This window comes from Camelus bactrianus, chromosome 18 (assembly GCF_048773025.1).
Source record: "Camelus bactrianus isolate YW-2024 breed Bactrian camel chromosome 18, ASM4877302v1, whole genome shotgun sequence".
NCBI lineage: Eukaryota > Metazoa > Chordata > Mammalia > Artiodactyla > Camelidae > Camelus > Camelus bactrianus.
Window position 1 is genome coordinate 36690368 of NC_133556.1, and position 27732 is coordinate 36718099.

General features: G+C 43.2%; 1 protein-coding gene across 13 annotated transcripts in view; it reads left to right on the forward strand.

Moving 5' to 3' along the window:
• Positions 1-3681: 3681 nt before the first annotated feature.
• The window catches only part of LOC123617864 (ankyrin repeat domain-containing protein 26), a 95792-nt gene continuing 71741 nt past the window's right edge, over positions 3682-27732 (forward strand). For 7 of the 13 annotated variants that reach the window (XM_074346832.1, XM_074346845.1, XM_074346843.1 and 4 more), the window contains exons 1-3: positions 3682-4005; positions 5529-5633; positions 16638-16709. The gene's annotated coding sequence lies outside the window, so the exon portion shown is untranslated. Of the gene's footprint in view, positions 4006-5528; positions 5634-16637; positions 16710-20849; positions 21097-27732 lie in introns of those variants that run through there. The other 6 variants (XM_074346833.1, XM_074346837.1, XM_074346836.1 and 3 more) reach the window with 3 other exon arrangements.

Consider the following 27732-nt stretch of genomic DNA (forward strand, 5'->3'; position numbering starts at 1 on the left):
ATAAATAAAAGCACTCCAGTTAGTTGTATCTAACAGTAATACCTACTAAATTTTTCCTTTGTTCATTGTTCAGTGCCAGTAGCTCAGTAGCCTGGAAGAGATGCAGGTACATTTTGGATATTTCATGTCACCTGTGGGGCACTGGTTGGAGCTCAGGTCTTAGGGTAGCATGTTTTACACACAGGTGTGCTGTGCTGGTCACAGGAGAGTCACAGTGTCCATTCCAAAATTTTCTTAGGGCTCTTTGCCTTTATTGGTTAGTAAGAAAATTTTGGAACTTCAGAAGACCTGACCAACAAAAAGTAGGGTTAATGTCTGTTTTTTCTCATGATGCATTTTAATTATTATCCTCTCTCTCTACTTTTGAGTATCACCCCACACAAAATGGAGTGAATGAATGAGGTATGTTCACTTGTTTTCCCCTTACAGAGAGATTAGGTGGAAAAGAAAACAAAACAAAACATTACTCTGATAAAACAGTGCTGATTGCTTCTAATTGTTTTAGCCACATAGCACTGCGTCACCATTCTCATTTTAGCATTTAGTTTGAAACTTTTTACATCAACACAGAGAAAGAGCCCAGGGCTTATGGAGTGGAACTGTATGCAATATGCCTTTCAGGACAAGGGATTTGTTAGTAGAACAGCGAGAACAACAAAACTGTTTGGTGAATCTGTGCACTTACCACAGAAAGGAGAATCGGATGGGGAGTTTCAGGAGAAAGTCATCTTGAAACTTTATATCACGAGAAAATGTCTGTTTTTTCAAATGGCAAGGAAATATACACACTCTCTTGCCTGTAGCTAAAATCTGTGTTCCCTCCAGCCACTGGGATCTTTTGCAGATTTTAGATTCTTGATCAATAAAGACATCTAAATTAATTGGCTTTTGACTGGCTGACCATGGTAGAATTAATTGGAATTCGCACAATCTTCTTGGGTTCATTCTCCTATTCTTTTTCTTTTTAATAGTTGAAGTAGAATTTAAAATACCAGATATCTGTGATTTCTGGGCTAGGGCACATTCTCTGCCATTTAACTCTTTGTGATTGGAGAGCAGGTATGTTCCAGAGGGACCAGCATTGGGCTCGTCAGCAAACATTTTGAGCTCTTCTTCACTTATTCTTCCCAACTTCGTCTCTGCCCAGTGTTGCTTTGTTTCTCCTCTGTGAATGAGAATTGAATTTGGGGCATCCACATGCCATGTTTGTAAGGGCCAAAAGTGTGAAAAATCTTTTTTAAAAACATTTTTATCAGCTACAGATCTTGTGACAAACAGGGATATAGACCTTTATCTGTGAGTTGTATTGCTTTTGCATGATTTTTTGGTATTTTTTTTTAAACAAGCTGCCTTTATTATATTCAGGGAATTCTCGAAGAATCACTTGGTAATGAATTTATTACTTGCAGATTTGAATATTGATAAAATAAAAAGTGTACACATTTTAAAAAGTGGCTGTGCTCCACTATTGGTATTTCAAATATGCTATTGATGAAAATCTTGGCATACTAGAAATTTTTTAAAGGTGCTATAAAAATGCAAAGCCTGTGTAATCAAATCTATTTTTGTCCAGCTCAAACTGAGAAATTTTGTATGTTTGCATTTGTGGGCATGTGTGTTTGGGAGAACCTTACCGTCTGGTCTTCCAGTGTGCCCGTGGAACTAACCAGGACAGGAGTTCTGACATAGCCAAGCATGGGTGTAGGTCACAGGTATGACAGGACAAGGTATGACATGTATCAGGTATCATTTTCATGCCTCGCTGGTGTCCTTCTGTGTCCTACTTAAGAAGCCAAGATCCTGTGTGAAAGAAATCATAAAATAACAAATCAGTTGACATGTGTGGTCTCTCAGTAAATGTGCAAATGATCACATTTTCTGCTTTCATTATCTTTTTACATTTGTATTTTATAAAGTAAAGGGGACTTAATCTTTAAAAAAGGGTCTGAGATAAATACCTGCTATGTCTGATTCTCTTCTTTTAAACCATTAATTTAATCATTGTAATAGCTCTACAAGGTGTTGCTATTTGGTTTATAAGAAATCAAGATTTATAGAGGTTAAGTAATTTGCTGATGGTCATACAAGTAGTGGGTGATAAAGTTACCATTTCGCTTCAAGTCCTTCCCTAGGGACTTCCCCTGACATTATATTATCATCAGCTCTAAAGTGGTATCTTCTTCAACCAGCATTCTCCTGCATGCACAGACCTCTACACGTCAGAGGTTCATTTTACAACAAAGATAGCTGCATGGCTTCTGGAAAAAGCAGCACTGTTTTGACAAAGGATGTAACATAAACCATTACTGTGCATTCAGGATTTATTCTGGTCCAGTCACTACCTATTCAGATCTGGGACTTTGGCTCTGAAGGTGATTCTCTGAGATAAGAACGCATGACCCTCCTTAATGTCTCTCTCCATAGGGTGTATTGCTCGCACTGTCAGCTCACCAAACCAGCATCTGCTGAGAACTGAGGACGTCATCAGTTGCTGTTTAGATCTAAGTGCCCCAAGCATCTCATTTCGAATTAACGGACAACCTGTTCAAGGAATGTTAGAGAATTTCAACATTGACAGACTCTTCTTTCCAGTCGTCGGTTTCTCCGCAGGAATAAAGTTAGTATTTCTGTATTTTTGGTCTGTTTGCCTTCTCACATCTCGTACGTTCACAGTGGACTTGGCACTGCCACCACCCCTGCTCCACCCACCTCCTGTCTCACTCCTGGGCATCTGTCTGCTGGGCATTTTGTCTGTTCCTTGAAGGATGGAGGTGAGAGTCACCCAAGAGGGGACTCTCAGGAGGCTGAATGCTTTGTACACGTATCCAGCCATTTACACGTACTCAGTCAGCTAACTCTCCGTGTCCAGTGTCCTGACATATTCCAAGTCCATATAAGTCCACTTTTTTGTTTTATCAGGATAATTCAGCAAGGTTGTATCAAAGAACCAGTTATTTTCTCATGTTTATTTTCATTAATTTTTCTTTCCTCTTCATGGTATTATGCCACCCTACTCCAGACCCCCTCATTTCGACAGAAACTGCATGTTTTTTGGCTTCTTCACATGTCACCGTCTACCTGTTCCACTTGTAACTCGGCTCTGGTTCTCAGCTGGGCCAGCATGGTTTCTTCTAACCCTTCACTTTTTTTGCCACTACCAGGTGGAAAGAGAAATTAAAATAACAGTTCAGCAGATGGAAGTATCATTCAATCCCCTTTAAGGGATTTCACTGGGAAACTGGACACCGGTAAGTGACTTTTTTGTTTTTTTGTTTTTTTTTTAATCAAATCTCATCCAGCTCCGTACTTATAAGTTCATAGATACTTAGATCATGTCTGTTCTTTCTCTGTTGATTATTTGGGCATCTCAGGACATTAAATGACCAAACACTACAGACAGGTATTTCGTTCCCATAGGAATATGATGCATGTGCTTTTGTTATTTCTCCAGAGAGTGGTAGGTTTTTGCTGAGCCATTAATTTAATCAGGTTTTACTTTTATGATTAGAGGCTTGTAAAACTAAAGTACTGACAATAATGTTACTTAGGCCAAAAAAATGGGGCATCAGGTAATGTTAACTTTGTATTAGTAATTTATTCCTTATATTTTGTTGATTAGGAAACTTTCCTGTACACCAGAGATATAACTGCCCTCCTCGATGTGCATTTTTTTTAGGGTACGCTTCCTGCTTGGGGGGAGACATGGAGAATTTAAATTCCTCCCCCCGCCTGGCTATGCTCTGTGTTATGAAGCCTTTCTGCCAAAAGAAAAGTTGAAAGCGGAACACAGCCGAGAGTATAAGCAAGAGAGAACTTACACACGGGACCTGCTGGGCTCCACGGTCTCGCTGACACAAGCCGCCTTCACCCTGATCCCTGTGGATACCAGCCAGTACCCGGATCAGCCAGGGTGGCAGCAGCTGCATTGAGGTCCTCCTGAGAAGCGGGCTGCAGGCTGTTGGCCGAGACCCGCAGGGATGCATTTCGCAGTAATGCAGTTTACAAGTAAGACACGTTTCACAAAATAGTGCTCCTCTTTACCACGTCTGCTTACCCACCTGCTAGTCTGTTCTGTTTTATTTTCTAAGTGTGGTTTCAGGCCACTAAATTGGTTTTATAACATCTAAATGGGCCACAGCCTGAGGTGATGCGTACTAATTTCAGAGTGTTTTTCACACAGGGTAGTGGTGGAGTTTTCAGTTTCTTCTCCCATCTAGATACACTTAGTGTGCTGAAGTGACTTCGCTGACTTTTATCTTGGGTAGAGGTTGAGATCATGGGCTCCAGACCAGATGTCTGCTGTGGGACCTGAGAGAATTACTCATTATGTTGACTGGGGTTGACGCGGTCGGTAAATAGCACACCGGCACAGTGCTTCGCAAATTGGCACCCACGCAATGTTAGCCATTATTCTTGCTTTCCTCTTGCGTAGATTTGGAGATAGCCGTAACATTGACAGTGAATTCAGTATTGGTTTATTTTGGTGGTGAAGTAACTGTAGTCAGGTTGGTTAGATATTCATAGTGTGTCCATTTGTTTTTAAAGATCAAAGGCATTGCTTCCAAAGTCTGAAGCAGAATTAATACTGAGCCTCAGAAGCCTCAGTTCTTAAGTTCCTTAAACCATATTTCTGGTCTCTCCATGCTGGCTGTTTATAGTATGAAGTAAAACAAGCAGATGAGCTTTCTTGGTGGCTGAAATTCAGTTTGTGTTGTTGGTTGGTGGGACATGGCAGGATGGGTGTGGTGCCACCACGGTTGAGCAGTGAATGCGATTGGAGGACAGAAATGGGCTAGGTGGACAGTGGGGTTCTGCAGCATAACTAGCACATTTAGGGTTCCAGAGACCTGGATAACCTCTGCTGTCTGGAGGGCAGGTGGCAGTGCTGGCCTGCTCTGGTGGAAGCCCTGCCGTCCAAGGGCGTTGTGGGCAGTTGTGGGCTCTACGTGGGGAGGACTAGTTGTGGGGGGACATCCCAGATGTGCACAACCAACCGCTCCCCTCGAAAACCGCTTTGTGTTCTCTATGAGGAGAACATGTGCAGATTCCCCCAGCCCCCGAGGCTTATATTTGGAAACCACCAAAGTGACACAGCTAAGGGAAAATGCAAAGCACTGCCGTCAGGTATTTATAGGCTCAGAGAGCTGATGGCTTATCTCTGGGCACTGAGCCGTCTGCGCTCTGGTTGTGGATGCTGGCCGGGCTGGCTCAGGAATGTGGGGGTGAGTTCTCTAGTGAATGGTGTGTGCTCATCTGTTCGACCTCTTTCTTCAGGAAAGAGCGCTGTCCTCACCAGTACTCTTTTCTTGCTCTCTGACTTTTGCTCGTAAATGCCCCGAATTTACCTAACAAATGTTTCCGTACCCAGCCATCCAAGCTGAGAGTAGATGGGTTGGAGCCTAGTTACACAATTACATTTTAATGGTTGATGAGATGGCTTTATTTTGTTCAATTCACAGTGAGGACAGTTAGCACCCTGTTTTATTACATTTGTTTCTGATGTGTTTTCTTTCTCTCTTAAATTTTAGATCGTGTTGCCTCCGCATCTAGAGAGGATAAGAGAAAAACTGGTGGAGAATATCCACGAACTCTGGGTCATGAATAAGATTGAACTCGGCTGGCAGTATGGCCCGGTACATAACTGTATAATTTATTTTCAGATTCTGTTAATGCATCTTTCTGAAAACATACCTTTTTCCCCCTCATCGTGCTGTGTGGTGACAGGAATGGGTCAGATTGATTTTTCCCTACACATTAGTGCTCGTGCGGTTCTTCTCTACAAGAGGGAATGACATTGGTGGGTTCATTGAAGGATGGCTTTGTGGCCTAGACAATTGAAAAGCTATCGCTCTTCAGGCTGAAAGTTACATTTTAAAATCAAGGTTCCCATATAGAGACAATAGGCATTGGCTTCTAAGGCACTTAGGAAAAAAGTCTTTGAAATTGAAAGTGAAAAGTGAAAATGGGAAGAAGTCAGTGTGCTTCCCCCACTGACGTTTCCCTTCTCTCAGTTCCGGGTGTCCGTCCTCTGGGCAGAGGCTCGCAGTTGGCCTCCTGAGTGGAGGGTCAGCTGAGGAATAATGATTGTGTGTATTTCCAAGTGACTGTATTTTAGAGAACTTAGTTTACAGTTTCTCACTAGAATTTAGATGAACTAAAACCAAGATGACTTCCCATGTAATCACAGTGTATCATATACCTTTTTTTAAGCAGGACTGTGGCAATGCTTTCAGTTTTTAAAAATGTTGTTAGTCGGCAATGCTTTCAGTTTTTAAAAATGTTGTTAGTCTGTGTATCCCAAAGGTTGTAACACCCTCTTATATTTGACTGTATGTAGAAGTGAGTGTATTCACCCCAGTCATAGTTTACTGCACTGAGCTTTGAATAATGACATTTATTACTAGTGTTAATGGTAATGTGCTATGATACTTTATACTAATTAGTATATTACTACGTTTATTGAGAGCTTTGCCTTTTACATGTATCCTCACTCACAGGCATAGGTTAACTGTTCACAACAGCACAATGGGCTGTGCTGTTACTGCAGTTTACTAGTGATGACAGGGCTGAGGGTCCTCAGCTGTGAGATGCCTGGGCTGCTGGTCAGTAACTGTGTGGGGCTGGGGCCAGGCTTTCTAGCGTCTAGTCTAGACCCAATTCTCACTGTAAGACTTGCTGATGCCTCATCAGAGAGTGGGATCCTGTCATTATCTCAGTAATGGTTAGACAGAGTCAAATCAGGAAATACCTATGAAGTACCCAGTTTTGTGCTACATTCATTGACTTTCAGAAATCAAGGAAAGGAAGAAATGCTAAATACAAGATTGAACCATCAGTTAAAGTCAGTAAGAGGAGAGATGTTATAAGGGGAGGAGTGACAGACAACATTTACTAAAACATTCAAGATGAGGGAAAGATGATGGGCAGGATTCATCATACATTTCAAGATGAGAGGAAGGGTAACGGCAAGCTAGGAAGATTTAAAAAGATCTCACACAAACAAAAGCCCTTCAGAAACCCCGTATAGTAACAGGAGCTGTCTGGTGGGATTACACACAGGAAGGTGGTCTCTCTGCCAGCGTCTAAGGTTACCTCATAGATTACGTTCCATGGTGAACTCTTAGTTATGCTTCTTCTTTAAAAGGGAGGAAGATAGGAGGTCTCATTATTATCTGTTCTCCCGGTAAAAGTCAGTTCATCTCAATACCAGACCTGCTGTGTTCAAAGCACCCTTGAGTTTCCAGATACTGAGAGTGCGGTGCCTCAGAGCCGTCTTTCCCACAGTTGCTGCCAGTTATCCTTTACCTGCTCCAAGGCTGAGAGTAAAGCAACATTGGGCTTTGTGTGCCTTAAGGGTGTCAGGATGCTGACAGTGAAGGAGGAATATTTACCTCTGTCCTGGTAAAATCAGAGAAGGCTTCCAGGAAGTGCTAAATATTTTGATCTGAGCTCTGCAGTTAGTGTGGAAGAGCAGCGAGCCTGGGGACAGAAAAAGGGTCAGGGAGAGGACTCAGGTGGCCCAGGTGAGTTTCCCCACGGTGTGCCAACCGTGGGGATGGAGAGACGGGACTGCAGGAGATGTTTGAAGCTTAAGTATGGGATGTGGTAAGAAAGGGAAGGAAACCTGGACAGATTTCTGGCTTTAGCTTGGACACCCACACTGGAGGGTGTGGTGTCAGTTACTCATGGGTTTAGAGAATACGAGGGGGAGGGACAGTTACATGAATGCAGAGTGAGTGACCTCAGGGCTTGGACACAGTCATGTTTACTTTTATGTTTAGAATCAGGATTAAATTTTATAACCCTAGATTTCATTTCCAAAGTTAGGTACTCAAATAAGGAAAAAACAACTGTAAGCTTTTATGTAAGTCCTGTTTGTTTGTAATGATCACCAAAAAGAGAAAAATAGATACCTTGTTTTTAACTTGGTGACTCCTGAAGACTTTAAAAAAATCATGCGGGTGTTTGCATACTTTTTGTGTGGCATTTATAAAACCTGGTAATTATCCCCATGGGGTGATTTGTTCCCTGACAGCATGTGACTGCCTTCCAGGTGCCAGCGTGGCAGCACTGCCAGTGCACTTCAGGTCTCCAAGAAGGTAGAAAGCTAATCACTAGTGCAGGGGTGAGGAGCATCCTTCTCATTAATTCATTCCTAAAAATCTTGAATTCAGTTTATTCTGATCGCTGATACACATTTTCAAGGACGAATATGAAAAAATGCCTGTCTCATGTTAACTGACTTCGTTAAGGCAGTGGAGTGATTTGTGAGAGCAGGAAGTCATGTCCAGCAGGTGAGATGAACAGCTGGAACCACCTCAAAGAGTTTCTGCCAGTCTGTTCTGATGCCAGTTGAGGTCTCCAACGTGTTTGGCTCTAAACACGTATAAATTACTACATGTCAAAATTAAGTCATTCCTACACCTTCTTACCTAGAACTCATTTCAATTTACAAAGCGTTGGTCGTGCGGCTGCCACGTGCCAGGTGTGTTCTAGGTGCTGGGGACACATCATCAAAGAGCAGAAGAAGCCAGTCCCTGTCCCCTTGGTCTTACATTGTGTTGCCACATTGGGCAGGTGGGCAGTATGAGCCTCATTGAGAAAGTAAGGATTAAGCCAGTGCCGTAAGTTGCTGAGAGAGTGAGCGTGTGGGGTTTGGGTGGGGCTGGCTCGGAGGTTGGAGGTTTGAGGAGTTAATTCAAAATGGCAGGGTAGACAGGAGACTGAGAGGGACTGCAGTGTGCTCTGGGAATGGCATTATTCCAGAGGGACAAGGGGCAGGATGGAAGAGGGTTGGGGACTGGACAGGAGGGCGTGGCTTGGTCGGCTTTTGAAGCGGCTGTTGTTCCTTTCCCATGGGCTGCCTTCTACTCTGAGGTGGTTAGCTAGGAGTGTGGGGATGGGGGTAAAGTGATCAGATCTCTTTGAAAAGACAAGTTCTAATGAACCAGAGGAGCTTAGACAAGAGGTGGAGATTTTGGATCAGGGAAACCAGCTGGGAGAAGGCCGATGTGGTCATCCATGTGAGACAGAATGAGAAGCTTACCCTGGGGAGTAGCCATTGAAATAGGATTGCCTGGCCCAGAGACATTTCAGGCAGGTGCACTGGCTTAGGAATGACTAGATACAGCCTGGGAGACAATGTGTCACATTTAAGGGGAAGAGGGATGGTGTTCCAAGATTGTAGATGTACAAATTTGGTACCAAGGACTGAGTTAAATTTTGGACACTGGTGAGAACAGAAGGTCTCTGGGACATCAAGCAGGAATTGAAATTTTTGAGTCTTAAACTTAGACACAGTGTGGATTGGATATAAATCACAAGTGCACGGGGAAGGGTTGAAGTAATGGCAGCCCTGGATAGAGAGGGAGGAGCTGTGCTTAGGGGCATGTGTGTCTCAGTTGATAACAGCCGCAGAGCCTTGGAATAGACCAACCAGGGAGGAGACTGAGGAAGGGACCTTGGGAAAGCTGGTATTTAGGACATGGGCAGGCAAGGAAGAGTCACAGGAGATCCAGAGTGGTAGTTAAATGGAGAACCAGGGACGTCAGCTGTGGAACCCAAAGGAGGATCAGGGTGTGGATGTGTTAAATGTATAAGGTGTTCTGAGAGACTTAGGATCAAAAGAGGCCTTGTCATAGGCTTTTGGGTCTTTGTTCTGTGATTTGTTAAATGAAACACTTCAACCAAGTGATTCTTTGAGCCTTTCTACTCTTTCTACAGAAACTCTAGGCGTTTGTAATGAAGGGACTAGGCTCTAGAACTAGACAGACTTGGGTTGGGTCATCACCTCTGCCACTTATGGGTTGTGTGACTTGTGCAGGGGACTTAATTTCTTTAAACATTTTTCTCCTCTGTAAAATGCAGCTTAGATATTAGCTGCTGCTTCATGGGATTGTTGTGAAGATTCAATACAAAAATGCACGTAAAGTACTGGATGCAATTAAGGGATCAACAAATTTATTGTTGTTTCATCATTGCTATTTGGATAGAAGAGCAGCATTTAGTCAGATATGGAAAAATCTGAGGGACCGTGGGCATGTGGGTGGAAGTGTGGTGAAGCATAGACTTGGGAGGAAGAGAGGCTGAACTATATCAAAGAAATTCTCTCCTCTGTTGAACTGAGTGAGGTGGGGAGGGGCTACTCATGCTTGCTAAGTAAGCTCTATGTGCTAGGAACGGATGAGCATGGTTTTTGAATAGTTGGATGTTTTCATTTTCAAGTGAGAATATTCGGCATCAGATAGATCCCATATCTCCTCGACTGAGCTCACTGGCACTGACTGCAGGTTTCCACCTCTCCTGGGCATTCTGTATGTTAAGTAGGTGTTTTATTAAACATGACACTTGAGATCAGGTTTCCTGCTAATTCTTTAGGTAGCTGGTTATTATTACAGAGAAAACTAGGGGAAATTTCAAATACACTTTAATATTCTGGGTCTACTCTCCCATTGCATGCATATTGAAGACTGCTCCATCCCCAATATAATTTCTGATTTAATGTTGATAGTTTGTCTGTCAAATTAGTCTCAGAATGTGTTCAGGTCAGCATACCGTTGCTCTTTCAGGTAGTCATGTCAGTAAGAACATCCTGGTTCGTGCCCCTTGTATGGCGTGTTCGACGGGTGGAATTAGATTTAAATGGTTGTCAGATCATGACTTGAGGAAGAACATGAGTCAGAAACAGGCAGCAGGAGCCTGAGGGATGCTACTGAAGAAAGAACAGTTGTTTACATCTGTTACATTGTGAGATGGAGCAATCATTTGCATATAATGATAGAAATAGTTCCTTAAATTTTATATGTATAGAACACTATTCTTTCAAGACTTGTTAATATCACTGTGTAGAAATGTCTTCATCTCCATCTGTTCTCACCCTAAGACATTTCAGAGCCTTAGAGAGCAAGGGGAAGGCAAGGGAATGACAGGACAGCCAGGAGGCAGCCTTTCTTTCATTGATATGAATCTGTCCTGGAGAGAGACACATTATGATAACCTAAAAATACATTCATTTTTGAAAAAGGAGTAAAAATAATTTGACTTTTGGACAGTGATTTGAAAGCTGCAGAAGTTCCAGGGAAATACGTTAACATTTCTTCTGTCTCATAGTTCTTTGCTGTAATTATGATGTGACTGTCCTCAGTTACATTGTTACTATAGTGAAATAACTAAAGTCAGATCAGGTTGGTTATAAGAAGTAGTGGAATTGATTAAGGACATGGCCAGAAGTGACAGTTACTTCTGAGTAATTTAGGAGCATTTTGGTCATAAATATTCCTAAATGGATTTGTCAATCTGCTCATGCCTCATTCCATTGACAGTTTTTGGATATATGTAATTATAATTGTAGCAATTGAAAATGCAGTTCATTGATGGGTCCTGTAATTCGAGGTACCAGTGGAGTGATGGAGTGATCTTTAACTTCCCCTTCCCACTTAGATGTGTATGCGTAGGTGATTTCCAGTGCATTCTTATGAGAGTATTAGTCAAACTCCCAGGATGAAGAGTGTATAGTGTCCCATTCAATTGGAGAGAGAGCCTACCGAAGTTAAACTAAGTATATTCTTCCCCCACACATCCTGCTCATGTTGCTTTTATGGATTGAATTCTGACATGTTCGTGAAATAAAGCATTGCTGTTGTTTTATTTTAAATTTCTTGAGATTCTTCCAGAATGAGGTATGGCTCTAAAACTACCAGTATACAGCTTGTGTACACAACACCAGAAGGAGTGAGAATGTGGTCTGCAGAAGTTGTGAGCAGTCAGGTGAGAGGGAGAAGTGTGCTGAGCATTAACTGCAGGATTATGCTTTCTTAGTTCTTACACTCTTCAATAGTGAGACAGAATAAATTAAGGAGAGAGGTTTTGGTAGTTGGCAGATTTGTCAGATGCAACATAGTTTTTAAATTATTGCTTTAAAGATGTGATTTCATTCTGGAGGCTTACAGTTTGATTACCAATTTTCTTTCAACCCTGAAATCTTTTATATTGGGAGTATTTTCTGTTCTAGATTCTGTCTCTGGATTGTATCCTATTACTTTTGTCCATTTTTATGGGAATGTAATAAAATACCAACAAAGGCATTTCCTTCATGTGCACACAGACTTACTAATGGATTAAGGATGCACTATCTGCATGAAGTTTGTTATACTTTTAAATTAATGCATTTTAAAAGGGAATATTTTAAAAATATTTGTTAATATTTATTTACTAATTAAAATAAGTTAGGGAAATATTATTCAGAATTATTATTTGGGATCTCTGATTTGGAAACCAGTATTAGGGGAACATTTTTCGAAAAGCATTATTTGTCTGTTAAAACAGGTTTTACCACATAGCTCATAAGTAGTTTTATTCATTCAATAACAGTTTGTGGGATGAGTATCATGTTCTGGGTGCTGGGGTTAATGTAGTATCTGAAATGATACAAAGTCTCTTTTCTCAAGAAGTTTACATCCTAGTGGGGATATGTGACAATACAGACATAAATATGCTTGTTTATAAATGCACACACAGATCATGCATGCATAGGTCAAATACAGTAGGTGATGATGAGAGCTATGGGTCAGCGTTCGTGGTTCCTGTGTGTTAGAGACAGACACAGAGAGAGAGCACAGGCGCTTGAGTGTGAGGGAGGCTGTCCTGTTTCCGTCTTGTCTCGGTGTATGCTTGCTCTGTCCTGTTACTTCCAAGTGCAGGACCGTTAGGTCATTGCTCCTAATGATGTCTGGAAGTAAACGCTGCGCTTGCGTTCCAGAATGTGACTCAGCAGGCAGAGCCATGCCGTATGGAAGCATGACAGTGCTTTTGCCTTCATGCCCCTTTAATGTGATGATTTAATGAGCCTGAGTTGTAAATAATTGATAAGGCGCAAGAGGGGTTAATACAATGAATTCCATGTCTCAGTCTGGCTGAGAAGGTGGTGCATGGGGTATGTCTGTGTTCACGTTTGGATGACTGATGTCCTTGCAGGGCTGGTATGCCCACAGTCACTGCCTCGGAGCAAGCTTGTAAAACTCTCTGCTGTGCTCCAAAATGGTCAGGTTATCTTACAAGAGCTTTTCTTCCCTCTCTCCCCCTTCAGGTCCTGTGTATACCTTTTTAGCCTGGGTCTTGGGACTAGGCTAGCTTTGCTGAACAGTTTTGCAAGAGTAGGTCTAGGAAGGAGAGCTGTTTGTTTTCTCCTCTTTGCCTCTTCTCCCTGGAGAGAGATTCAGTCTCTCTCCCAAACTCAGCCTCCCTGCTGATTGCAGAGAGCACGGTGGCCTTGCTTCTGTCTGTCATCACTTAGCAGCATGACTTAGTCTAGAGCTTCACACTCAAGAAATGACTGGGCTAGAATGTGTTGTTTTCAAAAATATAGCTTTGAAGGCAAAGGATTAAAAATAGTCACAGAAATTGGAGCCATTGGATTTCAGTGAAAATGAAAAAAACAATTGAAGTGTTTGATGCGCTTAGAGTGAACTGAAAGAGATAATAGGTTAAAAATCAGTGGTGAAGGGAAAAAAGAAATCTCTCGATTATTTTCTTCATGAAAGTGTAAGACCATTTTCACTGGTCCACGTTTAGTTTATTAACTTTAGAAGTAAGCAGTATCTTTCAGAAAAAAAAGAAAAGAAAAGCTTCCTCTTCTTTTTAATTTCCAAATGCCTTTGTGATTGTGTTATATTCTGTGTGGAGTGGAAAGTAAAAGTAACAATGTGCTTTGTTGTTTTTCTGCTCTAGTCCGATTTATACGATTCTTTTAGAATGGAGTATGAGGATTTGATTGTTTCAACCCATGATGGTTCATTTACATTTTATGCAGACGTGTCATCTCAGAACATACCTGTTTCCCCTTGTGCAGCAACTTAAGTAGAAATATCACAGACTCAGCCCTGAGTAAATAGGGGGTGCTTCTGTACATGCTGTTCAGACATGTACTTCTGCATTTCTCTGTTACTATGAAGAGATTCCTGACAGCTTGCTTTAGCGCCTGCCTGTGGCCCAGCTGCTCAGCCAAATGCCCCCATTGGTACTTAACATAGAAGACTGGTGTCCAAGCAGAAATTCTACTGCAGAAATATGTAAACTGAAGCACTTAAAATTTCTCTCTGCAATAACCTTTTTAATCCTGGGTCTACTTATCAATCGCTTTAACTCAGTTCCTTTCATGTTTATTGAGAGCTTGTGTGTCCTAGGCATTTTGGTGTGTGCTGGCTATGAAAAAGTGAATGAGAGCCAGCCTCTGTCTGTAAGGAACTCGGTCTGTTAAGATCTCAACAGCACTATGTCCAGGAAGAAGTGAGTGTTAATTTGGGAGAGGCCAGTCACAGTCTTTTTAAAAATTAGCTTGTAGAAAACATACCTTAACTATTCTGTCCTTTGAGGAAGATCAGTCAAGGAGGACTCTTTGTTGACCTTAGATTTTGAGGTGATGCTTCTGTTAGCCTATAAGTTAGTCAAACAAGCTTCTTGTCCCAATAATTGCTTTGAAACTGCCCTTCTGTATCAGCTCTGAATGGAAATTGTGTGTGAATGTGTGTGTGATTTTCCTGTTTCTCAGAGGATTCATGGGTGGATCCTCAATATATGGGGGCTGGACTTACTCAGTTAGGACATGTTGGTAGTAGAATGTCCCCAGCTGCCCCAGAGTAGTGGTGTCACGCACTGCCATCCATTATTCTTGCTGGTGGTGCATTCATCTCCTCTGTGTAGTTTTCAGCCAGGACTGTGTCATTCATTCTTGTACCCCTTTTATAGTGACATGTATGTGGGAATCTGCACCCAGATGCTCACTGTTTTGTCCTTGTGAAAGGAGTAAATGGAGGGAAGAAAGTCATGCACTTCATTGTAGGTTGTTTAAGGAGAGCAGTGGGATGCCTGCATTGAGAACCATTCTGGTTAACTCAGCAGAGTTTGAGGGCCCCATTTGTATTATTTTGGTGAACTACTGAAAGATTATTATTGGCTGGCAAGTCAAGAGGTAAAGAAAACTCAACTAAACCAGCATACCAACCTGAGTGCACAGAACACTGTTTTGAGGCCTATAAGTCCCACATCCTTGGCTGAGAGCCTGCTCTGCTGGAAGCACCTTGACCTCAAGTCTCTCTGCAGGGGAGAATCCCTACTCTGATAGCAGGAATCTCTGTCTTGAAGACGGTGGTTTTAAAACAAAAAAACTGGTGGTGTGGTTTGGGGTATCTTTGACAATCTGATGTATGTAATAGATTCTTCATAGAAAATGCACTTAGTTGCCAATATGCAAACTTCTGCCTGTGGGGTAATTTTTGTTAGGTTAATTTATGTTTTTCTCTCAGTATTTTTCCTATTATTTCCCCCAGTTTAAGCAGCTAGCATTCCCTTTGCTTTTTTCTTCTCAGGGGAGGTGTGAGACTTGGCAGAAAGCTTAAGTTGTCTACAAGGCCCTTCCCTTCCAGACTTTTATTCTCTAAAGAGTAAATCCAAGGAGGTGGTTATGCTTCGTATCTTGGACACAAGGGAGAGAGAGATTGCCTCTGACTGAAAAAGAAGATAAGAGATTTTTTTCCCCCAGACTTAAAAGACATTCTTATGGAGCAAATGGATGCCCACAGGGGGAAAAAAGAACAAAAAGAAAAGATCAAAAGAACCGCAGCCTAAGCCTCACACTTTATACAAACCCTAATTCAGATGGGTCATTTGTGTAAATGTAAAACATAAAACTATAGAACATTTAGAAAAACTCTTTGAGATCACAGTTTCAAAACTTGACATAAAAAACATGTCCATGAAAGGAAAACATTGATAAACTGGATCTCATCAAAATGAGAAAGTTTTGTTCTGTAAAAGCCCTGTGAAGAGGATGAAGTGTGAGGCCCAGTGGAGAGGGAGGCAGTGGGTCCTCGGGAAGTAAGCGGTACATGCATAGCAAGCTTTGGTTTCCTTAAAGCAACCTTAAGGGATTGGTACAGAGACCAGTTTGAGTAAAGTATGTACATTACTTAGCATCATGTCTGACATATTAACAGCCTGTTGTAATGAGAGCTTTGGAACTTGGGTCTGTGTGATGCACATCCAGAGAAGTTTCTCTTTGTGTGAGACTGTTCTGTTGATATTTATATTTTTCTGTCTCACCATTTAGCAGATTATTATATTAAAACATTAAAATTAATGGGTTCTTACATTTCTTCTAAATATTTTAAATATCTGGAATAGAATTTAGAACTTCAAATAACCATATGCATGTGTTGAAATATAATATATTAAACTATACCTGAACTCATAGCTGAGTGCTTCTGTGGACTGAAATTAGATGGGTAAGGTGAATGTGTTCACTGGAGGGAGGGGAGAGGGAAAGAAAGAGAGTGAGGGAGGGGGGAGGCAGGGAGGGAGAGGAGAGGGGAGAGAGAGAAGGCCAGGGGGAGGGAGAGGGAATGAACGGGATTAGAGGGAGTAAAAGAGGAGAGGATGTGTTTAAATCAAATGTGTATTCAGATCACTGTTGTTGTTATTTTGCTATTTTTATTTCCAGTTATATTCTCTCCTACCAAAAAGTATAGCTTTTTCTGTTTATCCAAAGACTTCCCATTTGTTCCTCTCTTTAATTGGCTTGAATAAATAGAGTCCAAGAATGAAAAGTTAACGTTTTGTTTTGTTTTGTTTTGTTTTAACGGAAGTGTTCACTACGAAGTTGGTGCTGTATCTGTTCACGCACGTTCCCTGTGGAGGCTGGAGACACTGAGGGTTGCGTAAGTAGAGCTTGGTGCATCCCATGCTCTGAGGGTGCAAAGTGCTTCTGCTGCTCTTGTGCTTTTGTGTAAAATGGCCATGCTGATGGCCAGCTTAAAGACTTAAACATGTAGACAAGACACTATAAACCTTTTAGAAGAAAACATAGGCAAAACATTACCTGACATACACCTCAGCCATGTTTTCCTAGGGCAGTCTACCCAAGCAATAGAAATAAAAGCACAAATAAACGCACAAATGGGACCTAACTGAACTTACGAGCTTTTGCACAGCAAAGGAAACAATAAGCAAAGTAAAATGACACCCTATGGAATGGGAGAAAATATCTGTAAATGATTTGACTGACAAAGGCTTAATTTGCAGAAAATATAAACAGCTCATAAAATTTCATAACAAAAAAAAACCCAGTCCAAAAATGGGCAGAAAACCTAAACAAGCATTTCTCTAATGAAGACTATAAATGGCCAATAGGCACATGAAAAAATGTTCAATATCACTAATTATCAGAGAAATGCAGATCAAAAGTACAATGAGGTATCAGCCCACACCAGTCAGAATGGCCATCACTCAAAAGTTCATGAATGATAAATGCTGGAGAGGGTGTGGAGAAAAGGGAACTCTCCTACACTGTTGGGGGTATGTAGTTTGGTGTAGCCATTATGGAAAATAGTATGGAAATTCATTAGAAAACTAAAAATAGACTTACCCTATGATCCAGCAATCCCACTTCTGGATATATATCAGTAGGAAACTCCAGTGCAAAAAGATACCTGCATCCCAGTATTCATAGCACCACTATATACAACAGTCAAGACATGGAAGCAACCTATAGAAGCAACAGATGACTGGATAAAGAAGATGTGGCGTATTTCTACAATGGAATACTACTCTGCCATAAAAAGGGATAAAATAATGCCATTTGCAGCAACATGGATGGACATAGAGATCGTCATTGTAAGTGAAGTGAGCCAGAAAGATAAAGAAAAATACTGTATGATACCACTGATATGTGCAATCTTAGAAAAAAAGACACTAGGAACTCATCTACAAAACAGAAAGAGACTTGCAGACTTAGTAAACAATTGTATGGTTGTATGGTCACCAGGGAAAGGAGGTGGGAAGGGATAAATTTGGGAGTTTTTATATGTGGTGGCTAACATTTACAAATGTTAACCACTATATATAAAAGTAGATAAAAAAAAATGCTTCTTCTGTATAGCACAGAAACATATGTTCAGTATCTGGTAGTAACCTGTAATGGAAAAGCTGCTACAACCACCAACTGAGGAAGCAAGAAAAGAAAGGAGAGGTAGTTATCCTGGGCTAGAGCCCAGTCCTGGGAAAGTCCTTGACTGCCGCTGATGCTGCCCCCTCAGTGCACTGCACCCTCCTCCCAGGAGCAGGCTGACATGAAGACATGCATCCTGTGAACCTGGGGCAGCAGAGGCCGCCCCCAGAACAGGCCCTAGGACAGATGGGAGCTAGTCCACCTGCTGAGGGAGGGCAGCACCCGTCCCTGTAGCCGTCCTCTAACTGCATGGTGCCTACCTCCCCGTGGCCTCTAACATTGCTTTTGGTTTTGTTTTGCCATAGGAAGAGCTAAGCATCTCCCTTCTGGCTGTGGCTTCACACTTAGAACAGCAGTGCCTACCCCAAGATTATGCACAGAGTTACTATAGTTACTAAAAGGGCTTCATTTTGTGCATCTCATCTTTAATCCATCTGGATTTTCCTCTCAAAATACAAAAATGCGAATTCATGTAAAAAATAATTCACCAGTTCCTGCTTCAGATATGTAGGCAGACACAAAAAGCCACCTTTTATATGATTTCTTTGATAGGGAATCTCCAGGATAGGTGGAGAGACAGAAAGAGAATGGGGATTAAGCCTTGTCTTGGGCTGGGGGAGGGAGGTCATGTGTTGTGCTTTGGATACAAGCTTTTACTTTGAGGAAGGAAATAGTCTGAAACCAGACAGTGGTGTTGGTCTCACTGCATTATAAATGCACTTAATGCTCTTGAATTGCACAACTTAAAATGGAAAAAGGCTGAACTTTATAATTGTAAACTTAAACCATAAAAATAGAATATACTGTAATAGAAAATAAGAAATCTGACTCCATATTAAATATGCTCTTTTGGCTTAAACACTGCCTTGTTTTCTAGGCTTAGTCTTGCCAGCTCTGCACCTTTTGTAAAACAATGTTGCCTTTAGCCTGAAATAGACAGGAGAGCCTATTCTCAAGGCTCTGACCTTTAAGGAATTTAACCCTTTTGCACTAACATAAAGACAACCATTTGAAAAATAGAAAATAATATTTATTTTGTTAGAGGTTTTACAGGGCCAGCATGACCTGACCAATGTGGACAGCTGCAGACCAAGTTAATGGCAGACTTAGGTCCTGGAGAACCATCTTCCCCAAGTCAGACTTCAGACTCCTTTTCTAGTAAAAGGGGGAGGGGATGTGGTTGGCTGTTGCAAACTTCTTGGTGTAGGACTTTTCATGTTCTTGGAATCCTTTGCAGCTGTCCACATGGGTCAGGTCCCCGTGCCCCTGTAAAACCTCCAACAAAACAAAGGTTATTTTCTATTTTGCAACTTGTTATCTTTATAGGAGTGCAAAAGTGTAAATATCCTTAAAAGGTCAGAGCCTTGAGAATAGGCTCTCCTGTGTATTTCAGGCTAAAGGCAACATTGTTTTACACAAGGTGCAGAGCTGGCAAGACTGAGCCTAGAAAACAGGACAGACTGTTAAAATGAAAGGAACAGATCTAATACGGAGTCAGATGTTTTCTTTTCTACTACAGTGCCTTGGTGAGAGGTAAGAGGGTATTTCTGAGTGGGTCCTCCTCTGCCCCAGGCTGGGGTTCACGCAGGAGCCCTGCCAGGTTCACCATGACTGTGGACCTGATCTATTATAATTACCTATCAAAGTCCCTTCAATTGCCTGTAAAGTACATGGGGGGAGGTGGAGGCGACGTCTCATTGGCGGGTGAATGGTCAGTCTCTCTGTAGGCAAAGACCAGCGTTGTGGAGGGTTCCAAGGTGGCCTGGCTAGTGCAGCTGCCTGCTTTGCTCCCTGGCCTTGGCTTGGACACTTTCGAAGCTCCCATCCCTCTTCCCTGGCGTGAATAAACAGGGTCCCTGAACCCACCAGGATTGAGCCCAGGCCATGAACATAGCCCACCCACCTGCTATCTGTCCCCAGGTTCAGCTGCACCCTCCACACCACCCTCACTCCTGCAGGTCCACGTGCCCAATGTCTCCGTCCTAGGGGTCCTGATCAACATCAGGGCCATCAACGAATCATGGCCCACAGGCCAGTGGTGGGCAGCGTAGGACCACCCTGACCCGCTGGCTCAGAGGAGGCACAGAGCAGAGAGCAGGGGTCAGGGTGCAGGGGCAGGTATTGTGACCGGCTCCAGCCTCACCCAACACACCCTGTAGCCTCCAACACTAGCTGTGCAGCAGCACTACAGGCCTGATCCCCGCTGGAGGCAGTCGCCAAGGAGACCAGAGCGCAGACCTCCATGCCCTATACGCAGGGTATTGGGTGAAGGGGTCACCTGGGATAGGGATGCACTGGGAGTGAGGGGGATCCCACGGGGAGGGGGGACACGCTGAGGGGTGAGGGGCCGCTCAGAGTGGAATTGACCTGGCTGAGGGGTGAGGGGGACCATCTTGGGATGTTGGGGCTCCTGCAGTGAGGCATGAGGGGTGGGCTTGTGGCGTGGGGGCCATAGGTTACTAGCGTGCTTAAGTGTTGGGGCGGTGACATCGGTGTGAGAGGAAGTCCCATTTCGGGGGTCCGGTGGGAGACTTGGGGGCTTGGCTGTAAGGGGGGGGGCCGGTCACGGGGTATGGGAGGGAAGGCGAGCAGGGGGAGTGGGGATAGGGGGTGTGGCCTGGCCCGGAGCTGGTCGCGGTTTAGGTTGGGTGCCAGGACGGATAGGTGACGGGATGGGGGTGTTAAGGATGGAGACCCGGTGGGGCGGGTAAAGGGATGGGCCCCCTGCCCCAATGCCAGGCCCTTGCTCCCAGCCCGGCACCAGTCCCCACCTCCCGAACAGCAGGGGGTTCCAGCCCGAGCGTCCGCGCTGCGTGCGGGAAGAGGAGGGGCGCGCATGCGCGTGGACACACAGACTCGCCGACCGGACCCGCCCGGAGCGTGTGAAAGCCGGGCGGGAGCCGAGTGCTCCCGGACCAGCTCCTGGAGGAGGAACGCGGCCTGGGGTCTGGGCCGCCGCTTGCTGCCGCCGCCGAGCCGTTAAGGGGGCGCTTGGTGGGGGCGCGCAGGTCGGGAGCCGGCGGGTGAAGCCTGGGCTGCGCTCGCGGCTAGCGGTGCGTAGGTGAGGCCCGGGCCTCGCGACCCGTTAGGACCCTGAGGTGGGTCGTGGGCCACTGCGTGGTTCGTGGTGCCCACTTCTCCTTCCCGCTCATTAGTACGGGCGCCTCTTTGCCGCTTATACCCGGGGGATAGCGGATACCGCCACCCCAGGAGGTGGGAGGGCACCTGACAGCCAGGGAGCAAGTCCGACTGGCCCTCAGGCCATGGCCTGTTCCCAGGAGGCGGGTGCGGTCAGGGTGCGGTGGCGGCGGCGGGGAGAGGGGTCTACCCTTGGGAGCTGTGAATTTGCTCCCATCTCTCCTGCGTCCTGTCCTGGGGACAGCTTTTGGTGTTCAGATTTGCAGGGCCTATGTTGCAGGTCATTTCTGTCCCTGGGAGAGGAGGAGGTGCTGCCAGGGTGCGGGGGCGGCGGCAGTGACAGCGGGAAATGGGAGCAAATCCCCGCGCTAGCATAGGCAGCCTCAATCCTGCCACCGCCGCCGCCCCTGCCCCCTGACTTCACAAGCACAGCCTCCGTCTTCCAGGATCAGGCTGATCTGAAACTTGAGTCCTGCGAACCTGGGGCAGCAGAGGTTAAGGCCAGGACAGGCCGCTGGGGAGTTTGAAGCATTCCACAGGCTCGCAGAGGCGGACCCCTAAACCTGCCGCTGCTGCCGCTGCCTCTGACCACACCGCGCCCGCCTCCCAGGGGCAGGCTGACCTCGGGAAGTGCCTTGGGCAGCAGAGGCCGTCCTCAGGCCATGCCGCGGGGGGAGATAAGGGCAAATCGATTAGTTCGCCAGGGGCAGCGCCCCTCTCGCTGCTGCCCGAGTTTCGCAGGACACTTGTTTCCAAGTCAGTGGGTTCCCAGGAGGCAGGAGAGGTGCGGTTAGGGGGCGGTGGCGGGGAGGGGTGCTGCGGTCTGATGGGAGGGGGTGGGACTTACTCCTGTCTCCCCAGGGGCCTGTTCTGGGGCGGCCTTTGCTGCCCAAAATTCACATAGGAAGCATGTCTTCGTGTCAGCCTGCTCCTGGGGGAGGGCGCAGTGCGGTCAGTGGGCATCCTCAGCGGCTGGCAAGGACTTTCCCAGGACTGGGCTCTCTAGTCCAGGATAACTGACTCTCCTTTTTTCTCTTGCTTCCTCAGTTGGTGGCTGTAGCGACTTTTCCATTTTAGGTTATCACCAGGTATTGAACGTAGGCTTGTGTGGTATACAGAAGAAACTTAAAAAAAAATCCGTTTTTATATAGTGGCTAACATTTGTAAATCTCAATCTCCCAAATTTATCCCTTCCCACCCCCTTTCCCTTGTAACCGTAAGATTGTTTATCAACTCTGAATCTTTTTCTCTTTTGCAAAGTAGTTCACAGTGTCTTCTTTTTTGTTTAAGATGGTGCGTATTAGTGATATCATATGGCATTTTTCTCTTTCTGGCTCATTTCTCTTAGAATGACAGTCTCTAGGTTCATCCATACTGCTGCAAATGGCATTATTTTACCTTTTTTATGGCAGAGTATTATTCCATTGTATAAATAATACCAGAACTTCTTTATTCAGTCACCTATTGCTTCATTTCAGTTGCTTCCAAGTCTTAGCTAATCTGTATAATGGTGCTGTTATATACTGGGGCGTAGGTTATCTTTTTGCATTGGAGTTCCCTCTGAATACATACCCAGAAGTGGGATTGCTGGATCATAGGGTAAGTCTATTTTTAGTTTTTTGAGGGATTTCTATCCTGTTTTCCATAATGGCTGCACCAGACTACATTCCTACCAGCAGTGTAAGAGGGTTCCGTTTTCTCCACACCCTCTCCAGTATTTATCATTCATGAACTTTTGAGTGAGGGCCATTCTGACTGGGGTTTTGTAGTTTCGATCTGCATTTCTGTGATAATTAGCGATACTCGAGCATGTTTTCGTGTGCCTGTTGGCCATTTGTGGTCTTCATTGGAGAAATGCTTGTTTAGGTTTTCTGCCCATTTTTGGATTGAGTTGTTTGTTTTTTGTTATTAAGTTTCATGAGCTTTTAATATATTCTGGAAATTAAGCCTTTTGTCAGCCGAATCATTTACAGATGTTTTCTTCCATTCCGTAGGTTGTCATTTTGTTTTGCTTATGGTTTCCTTTGCTGTGCAAAAACCTTGTGAGTTCAATTAGGTCCCGTTTGCTTCTTTATTTCTGCTTTTATTTCTGTTGCTTGGGTAGACTGCCCTAGGAGAACATGGCTGAGAGGTTATGCCAGGTAATGTTTTGCCGTTGGTTTTCTTCTAAGAGATTTATAGTGTCTTGTCTGCATGTTTAAGTCTTTAAGCCACTTTGAATTTATTTCTGTGTATGGTCTGAGGGAGTAGCCTGACTTCATTGATTTACATGCAGCTGTCCAATTTTTGCTACATCTTTTGCTGAAGAGAGTGTCTTTACTCACTGCAAGTTCTTCGTCGAAGATTGATTGACCAGAAGTTTGTGGGTTTAATTCTGGGCTCTCTATTCTGTTCCATTGATCTGTATGTCTGTTTTTTTCCCCCCTCCTTTTCCAGTTTTATTAGGTAGAATTACTACAGTTCAACTACACATACACATTATATTGCATGTAGATACGTACATACACTATACTGCACTAACTTTTAGTTTACCTCATGTACTATTTATCATTGTTAGGAAGAGGTTAGATTTTTAAACTTAAACACAGTTAATAAAGGAATGAAGCCAACTACAAAGTAAGAATCAACAATGTGGTGATCTAATCATGGACAGTCAGATGTGCTTACACATGTTCAAGAAGTCAAAATGATAATTAAGTCCATTTGTGGCCTTATTATTGCTGTTAGTATTGTTTAGATTCCTCATATGAGTGATGTCATATGGCATTTTTTTTTCTTCTCATTCTGGCCCACTTCACTTAGAATGACAGTCTTCGGATCCATCCGTATTACTGCATGTGGCATTGTTTTATTCTTCTTGTGTGTTTGAGTAGTGTTCCGTTGTGTATATGTACATGTTCCTTATCCAGTCATCTGTTGATGGACAGTTGGGTTGTTTCCATATCTTGGCTATCGTAAATAGTGCTGCTGTGAACATTGGGGTGCATGAGTCTTTCCCAGGACTGGGCTCTAGCCCAGGATAACTACCTCTCCTTTCTTCTCTTTCTTCCTCAGTTGGTGGCTGTAGCGGCTTTTCCATTTTAGGTTATTACCAGGTATTGAACATAGGTTTCTGTGCTATACAGAAGAAATTAAAAAAAAAAAATCTTGTTTTACATATAGTGACAAACATTTTTAAATCTTCCTTCCCACCCCATTTTCCTGGTAACCATTAGGTTGTTTACTAAGTCTGGAAGTCTGTTCCTGTTTTGTAGATGAGTTCATAGTGGTTTTTTTTTTGTTGTTTTTTTTTTTAGATTGCACATATAAGTGATATCATTTGATAGTTTTCTTTCTCTTTCTGGCTCACTTCATTTAGAATAATGATCTCTGGGTCCATTCATGTTGCTGCAAATGGCATGATTTTATCCTTTTTTATGGCAGAGTGTATTCTATTGTATAAAAATATACCACGACTTCTTTATCCAGTCATCTGTTGCTTCATTCAGGTTGCTTCCATGTCTTGGCTGTTATATTATAGTGGGGTTATGAATACTGGGGTGCAGGTATCTTTTCGCATTGGAGTTCTGTCCAGATATATACCCAGAAGTGGGATTGTTGGATCACAGGGTAAGTCTGTTTTTAGTGTTTTGAGGAATTTCCATACTGTTTTCCATAATGGTTACACCAAACTGCATTCCCAGCAGCAGTATAAGAGGGTTCCCTTTTCTCCACACCCTCTCCAGCATTTATCATTCATGAACTTTTGCATGATGGCTGTTCGGACTGGGGTTTTGTAGTTTTGATTTTCATTTCTATGATAATTAGTGATATTAAGCAGTTTTTCATGTGTCTATTGATCATTTGTATTTCTTCCTTGGAGAATTGCTCGTTTAGGTATTCTGCCCATTTTTGGATTGGGCTGTTTCTGTTTTGTTATTAAGTTTTATGAGCTGTTTATATATTCTGGAAATGAAGGCTTTGCTAGTTGAATTATTTATAATTATTTTCTCCCATTCCGTAGATTGTCTTTTTGTTTTGCTTATAGTTTCCTTTGGTATGCAAAAGCTTATAAGTTCAGTTAGGTCCCATTTGCTTATTTTTTCTTTTTTCTTTTTTTTCTATTGCTTGGGTAGACTGCCGTAGGAGAACGTTGCTGAGATATATATCAGGTAATGTTTTGCCTATGTTTTTTTCTAAGAGGTTTATAGTATCTTGTCTATATGTTTAAGTCTTTTAGCTATTTTTGAATTTATATTTGTGTATGGTGTGAGGGAGTAGTCTGACTTCATTGATTTGCATGCAGCTGTCCAGTTTTCCCTACACCATTTGTTGAAGAGACTGTCTTTACTCCATTGTGCATTCTTGCCTCCTTTGTCAAAGATTAGCTGACCAGAAGTTTGTGGGTTTACTTTTGGGCTCTCCATTCGGTTCCATTGATCCATATGTCTGTTTTTGTATCAATAGCATGCTGTTTTGATTGTAGCTCTGTAGTATTGTGTGCAGTCTGGGAGGGTTATTCCTCCAGCTTCATTCTTTTTCTTCCGTAATGCTTTGGTAATTCTGAATCTTTTATTATTCCGTATAAATTTTAGGATGATTTGTTCTAATTCTGTGAAAAATGTCCTGGGTAATTTGATAGGAATCTGATTAAATCTGTAGATTGCTTTGGGTAGTATGGCCATTTTAGCAATATTAATTCTTCCAATGCAAGAACATGGGATATATTTCCATTTCTTTTAAGTCCTTTCTAATTTCCTTAGTCAGTGTTTTGTAGGTCTTTGCATATGTCTTTCACTTCCTTGGTCAGGTTTATTCCTAAGTATTTTATGTTTTTGGGTGCAGTTTTAAAAGGGATTATTACTTTCGTGTAAAGAAATGCCACTCATTTCTGTATGTTGATGCTGTGTCCTGCTACCTTGCTGAATTCTTTCACTAGCTCTTACAGTTTTCGTGCGGAGCCTTTAGGGTTTTCTGTGTATAGTACCATGTCATCCGCATAGAATGACAATTTTACCTCTTTTCTTCCAACTTGGATCCCTTTTCTTTCTTTTTGTTGTCTAATTGCTGTACTAGGACTTTCGATACTGTATTGAATAGAGCTGTTGAGAGTGAGCATCTTTGTCTTGTTCCAGATTTTAGTGGAAAGGCTTTCAGCTTTTCACCGTAGAGTATTATGCTGGCTATAGGTTTGTTACAAATAGCTTTTACTATGTTGAGATATGTTCCCTCTGGACCCACTTTGGTAATACCATGGGCTCATTGCAGTCCGGGGGCTGGGAGGATGGTAGCAGCGGAGGCAGCAGCGACGGGAGGAGGGGCCTGCCCCTTCCAAGCCAGTCATTTGCTCCCATCTCCCTGTGGTCTGGCCTGGCCTGGCCTGGGAGCGGCCTCTGCTACCCCAGGTTCACTCTAGGCAGGTCCCCAGGTCAGCCAGCTCCCAGGAGGTGGGTGTGGTGTAGTCAGGGAGCAGGGGGCAGCTGGGGGAGGGGGCCTGCCTTGGAGAAGCTGGCCTATTTGCTCCAGTCTCCCTTGTGGCCTGGCTTGGGGGTGGCCTCTGCTGCCCCAGGTGGGCGGGGGGGCGGGGGGTCACCTGACCAGTACCAGCTGACCCCATCTCACCAACCTCCAGTAAGTAAACTGGGAAATACATGTCCTGCCACCGGGGACAGCAAAGGGTGCCCACAAGCCAGGTGTTGGGGAGACAGGGAAGCCTGGGGCAAATCCAAAGACTTCCCCAGGGCAACCCTCCTCCCCTTGCCATTAGCTCTGTATTCTTGCTGGATTTTAAAATTTTGTCAATCTAGTGTATGTGTAATATTTCATTATATTTTAAGTTTACGTATTCTTAATTATTCATGAGATTGGTAGCTTTGTTATATTTGTTGGCCATTTAAATTTCCTTTCTGTGCTTGTTCAAGTCTTCTGCCCATTTTTCTGGTGGAATGTCTCTTGTCTTAACTGATCTGTAGGAGTTCTTTATGTAGCTGTATGTTAAGTCTTTTTGTCAGTGACACCTGTTGTAAATATCCTCTGGCTTTTTCCTATGGTTCTTTTTAATAAAAACTTTTTTTCTCAAGTAGTCAAAATAATTTTTTCTTTCCATATCAAAGGAAAAGTACTCCTATATTATTATCTAGAAGTTTTCTTTTTTTTCCCATCTTTAAATCTTACATCCATCTGAAAGCAGTTTTTGTATATGGTTTGAGGTGGAGAGTCATCTAATTTAAAAAACATGGATGCCTAGCTCTCCCAGCAGCAGTTATTTTGAAAGGTTGCCTTTCCCCATGCTCAGCAGTGTGGCCTTACCATGAGTGTAGCAAGGGTCTACATGCTTGGTCTGTTTTTCTGGGCCCTCTTCTGTTTGATTGATCTTCGTCTCTACATCAGTACCACACTGTCCTAAATATTGTTACTTTATTGATGTCTTTAAGAGAGTATTGACTATTCTTGACCTTTGATACTTCCAAATACACTTTAGAATCAACTTGTCTAATTCCACCCCAAAACGTTTTTAACCTTCTGATTCTAATAGGGGTTGCACTGAATCTGTCATTCAATGTCAGTTTAAACTGACATCTTTACATCATGAGTCTTCTATTTAGTGACCATTTGGC